Genomic DNA, 19,555 nt, shown 5'->3' with positions numbered 1-19,555 from the left:
GCTGGGCCCAGGGCGCCTGGCCCACAGAGCTGAGGAGGAGGAGGAGGTGAGCCCTGCTGGAGACGCCCCCCGAGGCAGAGAGAAGGGGAGCGATAACCTGGCGTCGCCCTCCCTGGTGCCTCCAGTCTCCCACCGGTGCCTCTCCTGGGTTGAACCCAGCTGGAACCCCGGTATCACAAGAGCCTGTGCCACATAGCTTGCAGGAGTGGGCCGTCCACACACCTCCTATGATACAAAGTGAAGTAGGGAAAGGCCGAGGAACGAGCCCAAGGTAAATAAGCCGAGAGTTAGTACAAAATCACATTGCCCAATAGTCCTTCAAAATAGCACCAAGGAAGAAAAACAATCCTCTGGAGAAGCTGGCCAAGAAAGCAAAAGGGAGCAAAGTGGTTTAGATTTAAGCACCCACATCAGCCATACACATCTGCCTTCTTCATTGCCGACGGTACATCTAGCTAGTCTGAGCCAAAAGATGATTTATTGAAGACTGTCACTAGGTCACAGACTCTCTGGGAGACCAGAGTCAGGCATGGAAGCTGTAGGACCAGGAGCATGAGTTATACGAGGGGCTGGCTGTCGCCGCAGAGGAAGGGCCAGGCCCCTGGACTCACCCAGAAGATAATCTGCACTGGTCACCACGACTGGCCCTCCCTGGGGCTGCCCCTGAGAATTGATGCCTCCTTGCCAAGTGACGCCAACCTCCTGTAGAGTGGATTCAACCTCTTTCCTGCCTCGTCCTGATTTTTACCGAGTTGAAGGCATCTAATTGCCCAGCCTGTGACATACACTTGCACCCAGCTGCAAAGGATGCTGGAAGAGAGAGTCTGGGTGCTACTTTGGGAAGGGTAACTGCTATGTACTGAATTGTGACACCCCCCCAAATTCATATGTTGAAGCCCAACCCCCAATGTGGCTGTATTTGAAGGTAGGGCTTTTAGGAGGTAATTAAGGTTAAGTGGGGTCATAAAAGTGAGGTCCTAATCTGATAGGATTAGTAGACTTATAAGAAGAGGAAGAGAGAGAAAGCTCTCTCCCCACACGTGCACCAAGGAAAGGCTACACGAGCACCCAGCCAGAAGGTGGCCTGGCAGTCCACAAGCCAGGAAGAGAGCTCTCACCAGAACCTGACCGTGCTGGCACCCTGGTCGCACGCTTCTAACCTCTGGACGTGTGGAGGCTGTGGTTTAAGCCACGCAGCCTGTGCTGTTCTGTTACGGCGGTCTGAGCAGACTAAGACAAGAACTCAATGTGGGAAGTCCAAGTTCACCAAAGGAAGACTGTCCACAAGCCGGGGAGTGGCCACACATGTGATCAATGTCTCGGATACCCACGTTACCAACTTTTGTTCATTACAGAATGTTATCGGGTCTCCTCACATTTGCGACCATTAAAAAGGCTACAAATGAGGCGAGTGGTGGCACTGCTGCTGAAATGGTCCAATGCCAATGGCATTTGCCACAAGAGGATTGGTTCCTTTTATGCTCCAGACCTGATGGGGCAAATCTGCATCCTTTGTCCACGTGCTAGCTCTGTCTCCTGATGGGGTCACACCAGAGAAACCAGACTATTACCAAACCTCAGAGTGAGAAGGAACCTTCAAGAACACTCGGCCTCCTTTCCACCCAGGGCCAGGGCTTTCCAAGTCTTCTGACCACTCTAGTTGTTAGAAAGATTGTCTTCTTCTAACTACTATTGGCATATATTTCTGCAATGAGGTTCTTCTTCCACAAGTTCAAAATTAGATGACCAGCTAACAAAGAATGTGGAAAAGTCAGCCCCACTCAGGGCCATGGGTTAGAAGGACGGGGTCACAGTCACCCCTGGGAAAGACTGTTAGAAGAATACTGAGTCTTCAGGGAATATCGGACAATTCTTTCTTCCATTTCCTTTGAGATTGTGTTCCAGGGGAGTCAGAGTGACTGAGTTATTTTTGTAATAATTATTAACGGAGTGTCCCCTTATATGTCTTTTAATGTGCTAGGTTCTGGGGATAAAAAGTTGAATAAGATATAGTTCTTACTCTCAGGAAATCCATAGCCTAGAAGACAGGCAAACAGAGAGATCACTGGGATGTGACTTCAAGAACTATGAGAGAAGAATGAGCAAAATATGATGAGAGCCAGGAGGAGGGAGCAACTGATTCTGTCTGGGGAGAACCAGACAGAGCTTCAAAGACAAGGTACATTTGGGGGTGACATGGAGGGGCACTTGAGGAGGCTCCCAAGGCTTCTCTTAGAGAGACTGGTTGGATGTAACCGTGGTAATTTCTTGGGGATGAAAGTGTGCTAGGCAGGGAGGGAGGGTTCCTGGGTAACAGAGTTTCTCTGATGAAGGAATAATGAAATGGGAGACTTGGGGTCCGAATACGGGGTTGTGGTATGGTAGGTGTTTCTTTCATAGTGTGATTGTTAGAGATTATTGAAACAGCCTCCTTGTTCCTTTCTTCCACCCCTAAAAAGCAAAACAGTGCAAAGCCAAACAAAATGCCCTACATCCGGGCTCTGTCACTTCAGCTCCACTCTGCCATTGTGGCACAAAAGCAGCCCAGACAATCCATAGACGAGCGTGGCTGTGTACCAATAAAACTTTATTTACAAAGACAGGCAGTGGTCTGGATTGGGGCTGGCGGTTTGCCACCCCTGGCCTACAGGATCAGATTTGACAAGGCAGTCGTTGGTTACTCCTGGTTTGCGATTTTGAGGTCCGTTTTGAGATTGTGGATGTAGCTAGGACCGGGAGCAAGACGTCACTGGGGGAGGGCTTGGGGCCTCAGGAAGGACAGTGAGGTGCAGATCCGAGAGGGCCCCTGTATGTCCAGGGAGGGATGGGCCGCCACTGGAAGGACTGGTCTCACTCCTTCTTCCTCGCAGAGAGCCTCCTGGCCGCCGTCCTGCTGTCAGACTGCGGCTCCGAGCCGACCGGCTGTGTCCTGGCCAGCAGCTGCTAGGCAGGAGCTGCCTTTCGTCCCCGAGGTGACTGCGCACAGGATAATTTATATTTTGGTGTAAACGCACCTCAAGCTCCTTTGAGATGAAAGACTCTATATAAAACTGAGTTATGACCCTGCTTACTGGAGTACTGCTGAGTTTTTCCAAAAGTGGAGTGAAACCCCTTTGGCATCTGTGAAGGGCTGGCTGTAAAGGACTGTTGGCTATTTCAGCGGCTCTAGCCTTTGCTGTTGATTCTGTGCACGATAAATCCTTCTCCTCCAAGGCCAGAGGCGCGTGGGTATCTGCCAAAATACTGAGGAGGACGATCTCCAACTGGTCCAAGCTGAGGCTGGCTCTGTGCTTTTTAAGTTGTTTGGGAAGTGAGGAACACACACACTCACAAACACGCATTCACACTCATACACACACACCCACACTGACAGACATTCATATGCTCTCATTCATACACACACATTCACTCACACACTCACACACATTCACACTCTCTCACTCATATACACACGTTCACACACACTCACAAACACACATTCACACTCATACACACCCACACTGACACACATTCACATGCTCTCATTCATACGCACACATTCACTCACACACTCACACACATTCACACTTTCTCACTCACATACACACGTTCACACACAGTCACAAACACACATTCACACTCATACACACACACCTGCACTTACACACATTCACATGCTCTCATTCATACACACATTCACTCACACATATTCACACTCTCTCACTCACATACACACGTTCACACACAGTCACAAACACATTCACACTCATACACACACACCTGCACTTACACACATTCACATACTCTCATTCATACACACACATTCACTCATACACTCACACACATTCACACTCTCAGTCATATACACACGTTCACACACATACTCACACATTCATACTCTTTCACACTCACACATTCACACACATTCACACACACATGCTTACACTCTCTCACACACTCACACACACATTAATCTTCCATAATAACATACTCTAGAGTAGCTATTGCCTTACCCTAGAACTTTCTATGGATTCTCTTGACACTGATTTTGTTGTCACACAAAAGATTTGACTGGGTCACGCTCTTTTGTCATTCTGCATTTTTAACTCCCAGACGAGCTCCTTTCCTTGAGGAGCAGAGCTATCCATCCACAGGTGTCACTTTCTCCTGCCGGAGGCCCGGGACTCCCCAGGCCAGCTCCGTGCTGGGCCTCCCTTCAGACAGTATCAGACAGGGCATACCAACGTGTCTTTTTTTAGAAAAGACCGTAAGTGTCTTATCTTACTCCTTTGGAATTTTCCACAGTTATTTAACCTCTGGTTTAGGAAAAGTTGGTTTGAGGGTTCTTCAAATGTCCCTGAGCTCTTACATCAGATCTGCGAGCTCGTCGTGCTGGAGGTGGATGGGCGACTCCTCTTGCCAAGGTGCCTCATTTCCATCTCTCCTCCCGGCTGACTAGAAACCTTGTGGTTAAAATAACACACAGCCTCTATTCAGAGCTCATGCTCAGAGCTGCTGTCGGAGGCAGATTTTGGATTTAAGGAACTCTCAGAAGATGCATTTGAGTGGCTTTTTAAATATCCCATTTTAGACTCCCATGAAGAAATCAGGGATCTCATCAGGTAAACATTTTCTTTCCTTTTTCGTGGTTTTGTTGAAAAGATGATTAAGAAAATTGTGTCTGTGAACGTTGGAAGAAGCCAGCTGCTTTCTGGCTTTTTACCGTTGAACAGGGTTTGTGTCTGTTTCTCTGAAAGAGGAATAAAGTGATGAAACCCAGAATCTCACAGAAAGAAAGCTCAGTGGCAATTCTCTGTTGGTGGAGAAAGGGCTGGGTGTACGCGGAAGGGATCCGCCGGGTGGGGCAACGAGACTGCCTTTGGTGTCCACAGGTCGCCAAGGTGGGAAACCAGAGTCGGGCGGTCTCGTTCGCTCTCGGGTGCAGTTTTGGGCGGCTCGTCACGTGACCAGCTCACACGGGAGTGGTTCTCACCCCTATCTTGGCATCATATCTTCTTATCTAAAAAAGCTGAACTGCTTCTCTTTTTCTTGCCACTTTCTCCTCAAGAAATTGGGTGCCACTCTATCAATCTATTTACTTATAGCCCACTTCTAAATTTTTGGGAAATAGAGCTCTACTATCACATATTTTCATATTTTTAAGTTCATGCCTTTCTCCAGTGATAGATCATTAAAGATTTGTCTTACATCTATGTGTAAAATGTATTAGCATTTTCTTTGAACACGCGTAACTATGACCTCTAGAAATAAAAGAACGGCTCATTTGTAGAGTGAGTGTATTTTTATTTTTCTGAAAAACTCGCCTCCACTCCTCTGGGTCTTTGCTCAGTTGTGCAGTGTTTTTTTTTTTTTGCAAACATTTGTGCCTGTGAAATCTTTTGGTGTATCTCACCCTAGCTGGACCAGGTGTTCATTTGCCAATTGTGTGTGTGTCTCTCCCCTCCCCCAGAGATCTTTATGTTTCCTTTAAAGTTTTAATGTGAAGAAAGGTCCATTCTTATTTGATGCTAGAGCCAAATGAATCCATCAATCCATCAGTCGTTGGTCAGTCAAGCTTTTCTTCAAGTTCATTCTATATGTTTGATATTGGAATACTCACCAGGGTTGGGGAAGGGTTGTCACCAGGAATATAAATAGCATCGTTGTAAGGTGTTTACCATGTATTTTGACTCCTGTCTATATTCAGTAAATAATTACCAAATATTATAGTATAAAATGAAGTGCCACATTTCAAACCTCAGATTACAGGAAAGGCTGACGTAACAATACGACTGCTCTTCCTGAGAGCTTGCTGTGCAGCACGTCCTAAGCGAGGCACTTTGCAATCACCCCATTCTCTCAACAGTGCTCATTGTACAGATGGGGAAATAGAAGCTTCCTGAAGCGCTGAGTGTCCTGCCTCAAGGCTGATGGATGGCAGGCTCAGTGCTCAACTCTCAGTCTGGGGCCAGTCCTCCTGCTCAGACAGGCAGCAGAAAATGTGCCCCAGAAGAAGTGGTCCCTGGGCTGGGCCCCAAAGGGCCGTGTGGTGTCCAAATGGCTGGAAGGAGCCATTCCGCAGGTGGGGGTCAGGGTGGAAGGGGCCAGTGTGTCTGGAGGACAGTGCAGCAATGTGTGCCCTGATGAGAGGCAGGAAGGAAAGTGGTGGGTTAAAAGAGGCGGAGGGGTTGAGCCCAGAAGGAGCCGTTTGTGCTTCTGGACTGAGGAGTGAAGTAAGGAAAGTGGAGTCAGATCATGATGAATCCTGCTCAGCGCTGTCTGTCCCCAACCCATCCCCCTGAACCCCCCTACCTGGAAGGCTCTCTGCCTGGGTCACTGTCAGTCTCAACCCTCCTGCCTCAGGCCTCCGTCCAGAGCTCACCTCATCTGAGAGGCTTCCTTAACCCTCCCATTCAAGGAGCAACTCCATGACCACCCTCACTTTCTTCTTTTTTTATTGTGGTGAAATATACTCAACATAAAATTTACCCTTTTAACCATTTTAAAAGTGTACAATTAAGTGGTATTTAGTGCATTTATAATACTGTGCAATCATCAGCATCATCTAGTTCCAGAACATTTTCACCATCCCAAAATGAAATCCTATACCCATTAAGAGGTCATTCCCCATTCCGCCATCCCCCGCTCCTGCGACCACTGATCTGCTTCCTGTCTCTATGGATTTGCCTATTCTGGACATTTCATGTAAATGGAATCATACAATATACAGCCTCTTGTATCTGGCTGCTTTCACTTAGCTTATGTTTTTGAGGTTCACCCATGATGGAGCATGACTCAGTACTTTATCTCTTTTTCGGGCTGAATGATATTCCATTGTACGCATCCACCACATTTTCTTTATCCATCCATCACTTGATGGACCTTTGAGTTGTTCTCACCTTATGACTATTGTGAATAGTGCGGCTATGAACACTCTTGCACAAATTTTTGTTGGAACACGTGTTTTCAATTCCCTTGGGTGAATATGTAGGAGAGGAATTGCTGGGTCATATGGTAACTATGTTTAGCTTTTTGAGGAATGCCAAACAGTTTCCCACAGCAGCTGCACCATTTTGCCTTCCCATCAGCAGAGTATGAGAGTTTCGAGTTCTCCACATCCTTGCTAACATTTGTTATTTTCTATTTTTTTTATTACAGCCATCCTAGTGGGTGTGAAGTGGTATGTCATTGTGATTTTGATTTGCATTTCTCTGATGACCTTGAGCGTTTGTTCATGTGTTTGTTGGCCATTTGACCTGTTCACTTTTTATGCACTTTATGTAGCTCTATTTTTCTTTATACATAAGTCCTATGATCTATCACTTCCTGTCACATTGCGCCTTTATTTATTTACTATCTGTCTCCTCCTGTGACTAAGCTCCATGAGGACAGGGACTATGTCTGTTTTGTTCATCATTGTGTCTCAGTTTCTAGGACAGGGTTTGGTATTGTATGGACCCAGTATATATTTGCAGAATATTTGAAGATGGAATTAGATGTTTATTCCCCCACCCCCAGGCTTAGGCCTCCCCTTCCTGCAGGTGGATCAACGGAGGGGAGAGCCACAACCGGTCCACACGTCAGTCCCTCCCCACATTCCCTGCCCCCAGGCCATGTTGTTAAGGCAAAAGGATCATAGTGCCTTCCGCCACCCATCCACCCCTTGGTTTATGGGGAGAGAGGCTGGAGCAGCCAGATGCTTATAGAGATAACCAAGGTTTGAGGTAATGAGAGCCTGAGCGAAGGCAACAGCAAGGAAAGCAGAGTGGGAGGAATAAAGAAGAGGGAGGTATTTAAAGAACTATCATTAAGGCTAGGTGACTGGCTGAGGAGTCAATGAAGGTAACCTCAGATTTTGAACTCGGAGAGTTGGGAAAGTGGTGGTACCATTAACTATAAAAGGAAGTTGGGAGAAAGAATCTATTTGCGAGAGGGGACAGGAGAGGCTTGTTTTATGTTGAATTGGAAAAGACAACAAGGGAGCTGAGTAGACACATCCAGGGTGTGGTGGCAGACACAGCCCTGGAGCTTAAAGGGGAGACCAGGACTTGAGGAGACCAGACTGGAGATCCTGGTTTGAAAGGCGAAAGAGAAGCGTCAAGGAAATCAGTGAAATTCGGAGACTGGGTCAAGTTTCTGAGAGAGGTGGGGAAGAGAGAGACACCAAACACAGAAACATTTCTATGGTGAGGGGTTGGGTGGACGAAGAGGAGTGAGTGAAGGAAAGAGGAGCGAGAGGAAAGGGAAATGGGGAGAAAGCCAGAACAGGGAGATGCTGGAGCCCAAGGGAGGAAGGAGGTGAGGGAGCACACGGACAAGAGGGCGAACAAGAAAGGAAAGGAAGAGAGAGTAGGGAGACGGAGAGGGTGAGGGAGAGAGAGAGAGAGGGAAGGAAGTGTAGGCTGGAATATGTGTTTATGAAGAAGGCGTTATTACTGAGCCTGGAAAACTTTGACTTGAGGAAGAACATTTAGTGGTGGAAATCTCCTCCCACGGGCTCTGTGAAATCTCTGGAGAGGGGACGATGGCTGCTGCCTTTCCTTTCTGGCTGTGGATACCAAGTTGGGGGCTCATACAAAGGAACTGAAGGCAGGGCTATGGGGCACATACCTGTGGGCCTCTCACTTTGAGCGTATAGTATCGTCCCCAAACTGGAGTTTTTCTAATAAAATTTTCACCTCCGCATTGTAAAGCAGTGACCCTCAGGCATAATTCTGGATGCTAATACTTCTCCAGCTCTGAGCCTGAATAAAGAGAGAACTTCTGAGAGCCAAATGCACGGGGCTGACACTCCACGATTGCTGCTCCCCATCCGCGGCCACTCATCACAAGATAGGGCTCTTGACATGTTTCTGGAACATAAGCTACTGACTAAGGTATCCTAGGTGGAAGAAGGGCATACCAGAATAGAGGTGCATATTTTATTAAATACTATGGCCAAAAAACTTTTTTAAAGTTTTCAGAAAGTTGTCCCTTATGCAACCAAAGAGCAGATGAGAGTTTCTTGTTCATTCCAAAATGATGAGACTTCAGGACTGACTTCTTTGGATGCTGTGTTTTCTAATTTCATTCCATCATTAATTTACATACTTATTCATGTAACAAATATACGCTCACTGCAAGCCCACTGATGGTCCCCCCGGGAGGGGCATCTGAGACCCTGTTTCGCTTCTCCGGTCTCAATAAAGAGGTAGGACTGCCCTGGGGACGGGAAGTGATCACAGAAGCGAAGTGTGGAGAAAACAGGGGCTGTGAGGGCAGGTGGGGAGGGCTCCGCACACACGGCTGTGGCCTCCTCACCTCTGAGCTGGCGGCATCTCCTTAGTATGTCCAGCCAGGAGCATAATAACCAAGAAGTCAATAGGAGAATGGGCACCTTGCAAGGCATTCAATCTCAAAGATCTACAGCCTTGTGTTCATCCAAATTAACCTTTTGCGCAACTTCAGGTTTCCCAGTGACAAAATCCTAGAGTGTGCACTTGCTTTTCATGATGTACCCTTCCCTGTTGCAGAACATCTCTTTAAAATGATAGGTGATGTTTCAAGCGTCATCTACAACGATGGTTCTATTGTTCTAGAATTGTGGTGGAAATGAAATACTGGTTGGAGTCTTAGTGCCCAGGACGTTTGTCCTCAGGAAGTGGTGTGTTTCTTCCCCAATGTTGCCACTAGGAAAGAAACGATTAGAGAAGTTCACAGAAGGTTAATGTTGGGTCTGAACCATTTCAGCATAGAGGATGTCAAATCACCGTTCTGAGTTTTTGCACATACATTGTAAAACGAGCCTTTGCTCTTTTCTATTTGTCGAAAGCAGTAACGTTAATGTTAATGTATAACAGCAGATGATAAAAATGAAACAACTCTCCCACTGGCATTAGGCTTTGAAAAAGTGCTGCGTGAATTATTTTACAACAGGTTTACCTTCCTGATCCTTGATTTTCCTAAATTAATAATAAAATTATATAGTCTGATTTCAGCACATGCAAACTGAAGGTGAGGAATTGGGCCAGAAAATTGCCAGCAGGAGCCCCTTGGAGGTTAAATGTCACCCACAGTGCAGGGCTGGTGACAAGCACAGTCAGGCTCAGCTTTTGTCTCCTTATCATCCTTCTCAATACCAGTCATAGCAGGGATGTCTAAAAATTACTTTCACCTCTCCCCTTGTTCCCCCTCAACAAAAACATCGCCAACTGGAGTTAGCGATAGAGGGGAATGTTGTCCCTCAGTGAAGAGGGTGGATTTAGGAATAAAATTGACCTGGTTGGTTCTCCAGTCTGCCTCTTTCTAGCACTAACTCTCTAAGCTTCAGTTTCCTGATCTGTAAAATCAAAGTAATAAAAGCTCCTAGCCCACAGGAGTGCTGTGACAATTAAGTGAGCTAATGTGCTCACAGCTCTTAGCACATTCAATCAATGTGAAGTATTATTATCACAGGTAACACGTGAATAACAGAACTGAGCTGCCATTTTTCAGCCCACTGCCAGCTTGCCTCTCTTCTCTCTCCTGTGAGTTTAATCTCACAGCACAGTTCTAATGAAGTTGCCCCTCTGCTCAGAATGGTGACTGGATGAAACCAAGACTCCTTGGGCATGGCATGCACGCCTCCTCCACAAGATGCTTCACTCTCCCTTCCCACCTCCGCCCCCTCCAGCCCTTGGGAGCCCTACACTCCAGGACCCCTCAAATCATTTCCTTTTTCCTGAATGAGCCCTATGCCCCAAGGCCTCTGTGAATTAGCTTCTGATGCCCTCATTCCTAATGCCCTTTCCTCCCCCTCTCTGTTTGCAGGCTGGTTCCAATCAGAACTAGTCAAGCTGGCATTAACTTCTTTTTACGCATTTCCATGAAACTTTGTGCCTCTACCATAGCCCTTACCCGCCTCTCTTTGAATTATCGCCCCTGTGTTATACAGCAAACTGCTGGAAAATTGAAACCAGATCATGTTCATTTTTATGCCTCCGAAAGTATTTTGCACATAACCAAACAGTAGAAAAGGTTGGTTGAATTGAATTAAGAAGTTGACTCTCTAAGTGGTTATTGCCAGTAGGTTGTTACAGTAACAATAGAGAAAGGGCTGGTTTGGGATGAAGAGAACTGGATATTTATGTTTATATACATATATGTATACGTGTGTACCTGTATATGTAAGTGTGTGTGTGTAATATATATATGCGTATTTCTGCATTTGTGAAATAGACATATGACATGTGAAGTTCCTTCCAACTCTAAGTCTGAGAGTCTGAGTTACTGGCTTCTCTATCCTTGCAATACACCTTTATATATCATGGCAAGAGAATAACCAGGGCTCTACCATAGAGTGCTGTGGGACACTGACTACACGGGAGGTGAGTCGCCAAGAGTGGTCTAAGGGCGCTGTACCAGCTCACCCTCCAGCCTGATTGGCCTTTCCCCGGCAAAAGCCACAGCGGAGTCAGCTCATGATTTCAGTCCTGCTTTTAAAGTCCGAATGTCGCAGGTTTGTCTGTTCTTCATTGCAACACTTTGCACGGATGGCTGTGCCTAGCCCGTGATAGACACTCCATAAATATTTCCTGAGTGCCTGTGCAGATAATCTTCCCTTTCACTAAAAAAGTAATAATAAAACCAAGATTTCTTAATACATTTATGACAGGACTCTGTGTTTAAAAAACAAAGTCACAATTTTCCCCAAGAATAATGACCCCTCCTCTAGATGTTATGCGCACATTAGCTCACTTAATTGTCACAACGTTCCTGTGGGCGAGGAGCTATAGAGTCAGATATTTTTCGCTGCATATACCACGTATCATATAATGTTATTTGTAGAGCTTTTCACTATCTAAAATTATTTTGTATATGTTTGTTCATATGTTTATCATACGTCTCCCATAGAATATAATTTTTATGAGCAGAGGGCTTTTCTTTTATCTTATTCATTGCTGTTTCCCCAGCACAGCGCCTGGCACACAGTATTTGTTCAATAAGTACTTGCTAAAGAGAATTGTAATTTATATCAAGAATTTGGTACTAAATAAGGTCTAATAGCCCGTCCTGGTGGTCTGGTGGTTAAGATTCGGTGCTCTCACCTCTGTGGCTCGGGTTCGTTTCCCGGTCAGGGAACCACACCAGCCCTCTGTCTGGTGTCATATGTGGTGGCTGTGTGTTGCTGAAAGCTGTGCCACAGGTATTTCAAAAGCCAGCAGGGTCACCCATGGTGGACACGTTTTAGCAGAGCTTCCAGACTAGACAGACTAGGGAGAAGGACCTGCCACCCACTGCCGAAAACACTGATCGTGGAAACCCTGTGAATAGCAGTGGAGCATGTCTGATACAGCACCACAAGGTGAGAGGATGGTGCAGAAAGACAGGGCAGAGTTCTGCTCTGCTGTCCACAGGGCGCTAGAGCCGGAATTGACTAACGGGCGCTAATAGCAAACAAGGTCTATTAGAAAGGAAAAATCACTTAACCAGTGAAGAAGGCTCATTCTGAAAAAAGAGAATGAAGCCTGAGGCATAACTGCTTGACTAGGTTTAGGGAGATGGGATAGGACTAATGGGAGTTTTTAGCCCTGATTTGTTTAGAAAAAAAATGAAACTAGACAGAAAATGGGAAGCTGGGAATCCCCTGAAGGTTTTGGAAACTGAGACCTCTTTTTTGTGGTGTTGTTTTATGTTTCGAAGGGAGGGGGTGAGAAGAGTTGGAATACATGTAGGTTTCATGTTCCCCACTTTTTAATACTTTTCTTTAAAAGGAAATGAATATGGAATAGAAAGATTATAAATTTAGAGGAAGTCTATGGAAGAGATAACAGAAAAAGACGGGGTAGAGGATAAGGTAAACATCTCAGAGACAATGCAGCTGTCCTGGCGGAAAGGAAGTAAGCAAGGAGTTCAGAGGCTATCAGTAAAATCAAGTGAAGGAAACAGTGAAAAAAAAAAAAAATCAGGAATCGCATCCTTAAGGAAAGAACCACAGACGCAATTCAGCTTGCCAACAGGAGATCCAACGGTTTAAAGGAAACAGGAAGTTTTGGGGGCGAATGTGGTAAGTGGAGCAAATAAGGGAGAGGTGGGTGGAATTTTAAGGTTGAAGATTTCATGACAAGAAGCTATTGGACAGTAAGAACTTTGGAATGGCACTAAAGAGAAGCTGAGTCACCCCAGAGCGGAAGGAGACTTTATAAAAAGATGTGAAAGTGTTAGGAATTGCAAGACAGTTGTCATACTTAAAATCTTATGAGCAAACCAGAATTCATTCATTCTTTCATTTAACATTTGTTGAATGTCAACTGGGCACTGGGGATACAAAGGTGAATGAATCAGGCCAAGAGCAATCGCCGCTTTCTTAGAATTTACAAATGAATAAATCAGATAATCTCAGTGATGAATATATATATTCAAGCAGGTGTTCTGGGGGAAGGAGTCCAGATGGGAGAGTGGCTAACGAGGGAGCCAGGCCTGGATGGGGTGGGGAGGGGTAGAGGTGTAAGCAGGCCTTCCAAGGAGCGGCATTGGAGCTGGGATCCGGATGGCGAGAGGGATGGGGGTTGGGTGGAAGGATTCTTCTAGATAGAGGCTACAGCACACACTAAGTCCTATGGAGGGAGGATCATGGCACCTTCAGGAAACAGAAGGAAGACCAGCGTAGTGGAGAACAAAGAGTCAGGGGAAGTGGGGTGAACTGAGGCAGGAGCAGCGGGCAAAGCTACATCAGGCAGTGCAGAGGGTCACGGTAACTATTTGGAGTTTCATCCCCAGAGCAGTAGGATATCATAGGGAAGGATGATTTCTTGCTTACAGGAAGAATGAGACATGATCAGTAGCTGGAATCTCCAGATGACCCATACTCATCCATTTGTGTGCCAAAACTTTATATTTTTACCACTTTCAGTGGACAAACGTATGGATGAAGTCTGCTCATTTTCTTGTTATTTTTCCTGAAGCTCATGTCCCTGAACTCAACATTTTCTCAGCAGTCCAAGGCATCGATTACTATACTTTTGAGGTATAAAGACTGCTTGTCCAATAATCCTGGACTGCTTTTCTCTTAACAGTCCTGTTTTCAACCTTTTTCATTTTTGTTTCCAGTTGCTGCCATTGTTATCTGCCTCTCTCTCTCAATGGCTGCTTCCAATCTGCTGTGGAATGGAAAACCAGAGAGCCCAATCAAGAGGCTTCAGCTGAGCTTGAGCACATGGGCTCCGTGGTTCGCCAGGGCCTTTAGGCTTCTTCCTCTGCCCCACTGGTGTTCCAGTGTCAGGGCAGCTGGAGTGAGCTCCAATTGGTACCTGAGAGCTGCGCTATCCAATGCAGTAGCCACTAGCCACCAGCCACCAGCAGCTATTTAAATTTAATTAGTTAACATTAACTAAAGTTAAAAATTCATGTCTTAGTCTCACTTGCCATATTTCAAGTGCTTGATGGCTGCATGTGGGCAGTGGCCTCCATATGAGACAGCACAAATCCGAACATTTCTATTATGGCAAAAAGTTCCATTGCTCAATATTAGAGCATTGATGGAGAGCACAAACCAAATGGTCTATACTATTGTCACTCATATTTTTAAACATCTATCTGACAGTAACTCCAGGCATGTACCAAATGCAGAGCTAGATGTGGCCTTTCTTGTTCCTCTAAGCTTACAAAAATAATCCTGTAAATTATTCCTTTCAGAATTGTTATAATTACTGTAATGCTATTGAAGAAACGCTCAGAGATCTGCTATTTCCAGCAGAGAAATAGACTCAAAGCTAATTAAAACGCCACAGTTGCTCACTGGAAAATCTGAGCTCTTGCTTGATTCACCTTCCCACAGTGTCTCCAAATAGACACATGTCACATGCAGCCTTAATCATCTGTTCCAGAAATTCCATGGTACACCTGAGCCTTCCTCAGTTCATACCCCAACCTCAGGAAGCCAGGCACACTCAGGAACCCGAGACCTTGGCAAAAATAGATGCTCATTTTTTACAGAAAACAGCTCGTTGAACTGATGAGCTAGTTATCCTATGTTCTGAGCTCAGAATAGCAAATGAAGAAGAAACAGATCGAAAACATTCTGGCTGAATGTTATATAAAAGTCATGTCAAGGTGTGATGAATAATGCATTAGCGACTCCTTGATTTTCATTATGTGCCAGCTTGAGACTGTGGTGTGCGCCTAGAGACTTCCGTAATAATCACAGTCGTAAAGTCGTTTATATGTTATCACTAATCCCTGTATCAGCTCTGTAAGGGAGGGAGCTTTTTCCACGTCTCACAGATGGGGAAACCCTAACATCGCAGGGAGGTGGGGTTAGCGGCAGAACAGGTGTCCAGCTCTAGGCTGGGTGGCTGTGTCCCCCAGAGGCGGCCCTCCACAGCTCTGCTCTCAAACGCACGCTCTCCTATCTCCCGGCACCTCTTGCGGTGGGAAGGCCAGGGGAGGAGCGACAGCGAGAGGAGACCTTTATGGTCCGGGCTAATTGTGTCTTTCTGGAAGCTTCTCCACACTCTAGCTCTTCTGGTGACTGCGTGGCTTGTGTGCACTGAACCTTGGCTTTTACTGACGAGGCAAAAAAAGTGGAACACAGCAGTATTTTTTTCTGACTGTTGTGATCAGCTGACTTTACATGACAAGAGTTTTAGAGAGAAGCTCCACTCTATTTGAAAACAAACAAATAAGTGAACAGAGACAAAGAAACAAAAAACTGCACAAAGTCTCTAGGGTGAATGAGAACTGCCTGCCTTTTGCTCATTTGGTCATTTTTTATTACCACTGCTCCCAGGATAAAGTGAGGCTGGGGTTTTAGGATTCTGTAGGATTTCTCCCCTAGAGAACCTCAGCTGCTGACCTGAGCGTCTTGTAAATATTTTCTGCACAGCTGTCATGTGCCAGGCACTTGGTATGCAAAAATGAGTGAGATGCAGTTCTTGCCTGAGAGGAGCTTAGAGTCTGGCCTGGAAGACCAACAGGTAAGGTAATAATTAAAACACAGCAGAATAAACGCTGTGACATCAGGACATATGAAGTGCAAATGAGAAGAGAACTAAATGCACAACCCCAAGTTCCAAGTTACAGCAGGTCTGACAGGGACGCAAACTCAGAAATGGGACGAGATGGGGAGCAGGCACAGCTCCGCGTGGAGCCCAAGCACTGTTGTTTTTCTCTGGTTTTTATCTTCCTGGGATCCATACTCTGGAGCCGGGCAGGCCTTTCCTCCTCCATGGGTGGGATACAGAGCACCAGCACCTGCTTTGTGGGAGCGGGCCCTAGAGGCCAGGGTACAGGTGGGACCCAGCGGTGTGCACATAGTCATGCTTCCTGGAAAGCTCCCCGCTCCCCTGGCAGAGGGTCTGGACCAGCCCCCACTGAGAGTGCTCCTTACCTGAGAGTGGGCTGATCCTTGCTTTGCAGAGGGCTCTGCTCCCTCAGGAGAGGTCTTCCGACTGCTGCCTGAGGGGCAGGAAGACCCCCAAGACAACTGAAATGCCACTCTGTTTACCAGGATGCATTTTGCAGGATTTTAACTTAGAAATCTTCTGGTCTACCTATCTCATTGCACAGATGGGAGGACCAAGGCCCCATGGGACAAAACAAAAAAACAAACAAAATGCTCTCCCCCCGCCCCCCCACCCCGCACCGACAGGGAATGGACGTAATGTTTGCCCCAGGGCCATAGGAAATACTAGGAAAATGGAAGAAATGATCAAAGGGACTCAGAACCACGCTCTAGTTTATGGTGCAACAGCCTGAGTCTACCCTGGACTGAAATCTGAATCACTGGGTCCAACACCCTACCCATACAATGGACCTGATCCGTGGTGAGGACTAGATGTTATCTGCACTCCAAAAGGGAACTTTGTATGCTTGTTTCAGAGAGAGCTTGGAAGGAGGAAAAGATGGGGACCTACCCCACATGTCAGCGAGATCAGGGAGAGAGAAGTTCGGGCAGGAGGTTGGGTAGTGAAATGACAGAGAACAGGTAGGCTAAATCTGTGAGGTGTGTGGGCAAGAGGAAATTGAAGTAGGAGTGGGTGGCTGGCCTTTACAAAGGCAAGAATGGTGCTTTAGTTTAGACAAAAGAACCAATTTCTTTCCCTAAGACCACCATCCACCCCCTGCAAGACTCCATAAGAGAGAGTGCAGGCAACGGTAAAGCTCATCTGTCTTTGACAAGAAGGTATATTCTATACAGCCCCTCGGGCGGTGACAGCGACCCCACAGTGCCTGGGAGTCTGACTTGTTCCCTTGTATCTCCCATATTTCACAGTAGCCCTCCAGTCCGCAGTTCATGATTTTTCATCTTGACTTCAATACGAGTAAGGACAAACCAGGAAGGCAAGTTCTCGAAAACTTCCTGTAGCAACCCCCAAAGAAGTATCACCTTCCTTCCTTTCACACGGCAGCAATCACCTCATACTCAGTAAGTCTCATGGGCCTAGCAAAGTGCTATGCAAGAAGGACAGACTCCCATGACGTCCCCAACCCTATACTGAGATGCCCGAGCTCTCAGGTGAGGGCCTATTTATTGCAAGCACTGTGAAGAAACCAATATTCTACACAACCAAAGAGTTTAGAATTTATTTGGGAGATGCTTATGAAAGAACCTTGAACTCCAAATACTTGCTGAATCTCCAAGATGTTCTCTATCCCTGGGGTTCCCTTGGCTTCGGTGCTGCCCGCTAGCGTTAAGGCCTGAATAACAGCATGCTGCCCTGATAATATAAGAGGGCTATAGACAGGGACTAGAGGTCAGGAGGTGTTTGCAGGAACTCAGAGGAGCAAGGCACCAAGCAACTCTATAAGCAGATGCTCATCATTGACTCAGCAAACGGTCCAGTTTCTTCCTGTTTGTTCTGCAGCTCCGAAGGGTGCCAGCTGTGGGCCTATGTCTGTCTCACACCTCTCCACAGGCAACCTGAATGCACCAACGAGTTCACTGACATGCCAGTTCCAAATTATCCAAACCAATATTGGCGCCCAGACGTGGAAAACAATGGGCTTGTAAGCAACACTAGTATGTAGACCCCCAAAATTTGTCATGGAATGAGTACAGCATTGGGATCTACATGGAAAATCAGGAGACTGTGGGTTTTATCAACATTTAAACCACACCTATCACGAGTGAGATCTCAGTTTTGGCTGAAGGTAGATTCCTCTTATTACTTGGTTGCAGTATCTACGTCGAGAGCACGGCTCTTTCACATCTCAAACTCGGGAAGTATGGTAGATTCGACATCCGGGACCTTGGCATATATGCAAACTCTGAATTCCTTCTATGATATATCCTCTCCATTATTTTCTAATTCATCAAAAATTTCTATTTCCTGGCTAAAATCTATGGTTCACTTAGAACATTTTGCATTCTTTTCACTTTCAAAATTAGCATACGTAGTTGGCTTTCTTTACAGACCTTTTTCTGCAACAGAACACTTTATTTTTCAATAGCGCCTCACAAGAGTCACTGAGCAGAAAAATGGCAAAACCTAAGTTGAAACGCAGATGCTAAGCCATAAGCTAAGCTCATTCACTTGCTAAATGGCTCACTCTCACCCCCAAACGTTGCTCTACACCGTTCTGCTCTGTGCCTCAGTGGAAGAACAAATTCTTACCTGTCACAGGCACTGGGGGTTGTTCACAAATAGTCAAAACTGGGAGCGTTCAGGCTGCAAATGCCCGGTATCCAATATGCTGGCTCGGCTGCTGCTGTTAATCCTGCCCATGGAAGGAAAATGCTTTTTTCTCGAAGCTTCGAAGCCACTTGCTGTGAGGACTGTGTGACACACAGCACAGGCCTTGTGCTCTCAAGTGAAGCTTTTGCCCAGGATGTCGTCCACGTGTGCAGGTGTCTCTGAGAGCCTTCAGGAGTTTCTTCCCTCAGGTTCAGTAAGCTAAGGACAACACTTTGGCCCACTCACGCCTGTTTGCAGGGCCTGGGGTTTGGATGGGGGAGTGAGGGGCGGTTGTGATGGCTTTGACAATTATGGAGCCTCCCAGCTGCTCTGCTTTGCTTGCCACCACAGGCCGGGAGCTGGAGCCATGCAAATATGCGTCTTTGGCCCTCCCAGCTGCTATGGTCCTACTTGGATCCCCATGTACAACAACCCATCGCACACCCCGCTGCCCAGCCTGTTTCCAATCTCCTCTCTTTTTTCTCCTTCCAGAGGATCTGCGTGTGTTGTAGAAAATGTGCTCTTTGATTTTAAACCTAAGGTGAATTTATGCTAAATAACTTGAATAGAGTTTAAAATATAATTATTGCCGTTGTGAGGAAATTCAAGCAGTTGATAAAGTCATCTTTTCACATTTTTCCACCTTCTTAACTCCTACACCCCTCCAAGAAAATCTGACGTCAGTCACCATGTGTTAGGACCGCCTACTTTATTGTCTCAGCCCTGCTTTTGATAGAACTTCCTTTACGGATAAATTTAAACAGAAATTCCGTGATGCCACTAGAGTCGCATCCAGAATCACATCTATTTTTGAAGTTTTTTCTTCGTTCTGTTTAGCGATCTTTTTATTATGCCAAACAACTGTCAGAAATCATATTGCAGAGCTTCTCAGATGTGCCCGTCAGTCGCCTTTAAGACACCATATTGCTACTCCTCCAGAGTTT

The 19,555-nt window shown here is 46.1% G+C and overlaps 1 protein-coding gene across 1 annotated transcript in view; it reads left to right on the top strand.

Annotated features, from left to right (window-relative positions):
* The first annotated feature begins 4,317 nt into the window (after window positions 1-4,317).
* The window catches only part of JCAD (junctional cadherin 5 associated), a 79,572-nt gene continuing 64,334 nt past the window's right edge, over window positions 4,318-19,555 (top strand). Inside the window, exon 1 of the mRNA XM_070601836.1 lies at window positions 4,318-4,601. The gene's annotated coding sequence lies outside the window, so the exon portion shown is untranslated. The remainder of the gene's footprint in view (window positions 4,602-19,555) is intronic.

This window comes from Equus przewalskii, chromosome 30 (assembly GCF_037783145.1).
Source record: "Equus przewalskii isolate Varuska chromosome 30, EquPr2, whole genome shotgun sequence".
Taxonomy (NCBI): domain Eukaryota; kingdom Metazoa; phylum Chordata; class Mammalia; order Perissodactyla; family Equidae; genus Equus; species Equus przewalskii.
The sequence above is the reverse complement of the archived record's forward strand: the minus strand, read 5'-3'. Positions and strand labels throughout refer to the sequence as shown.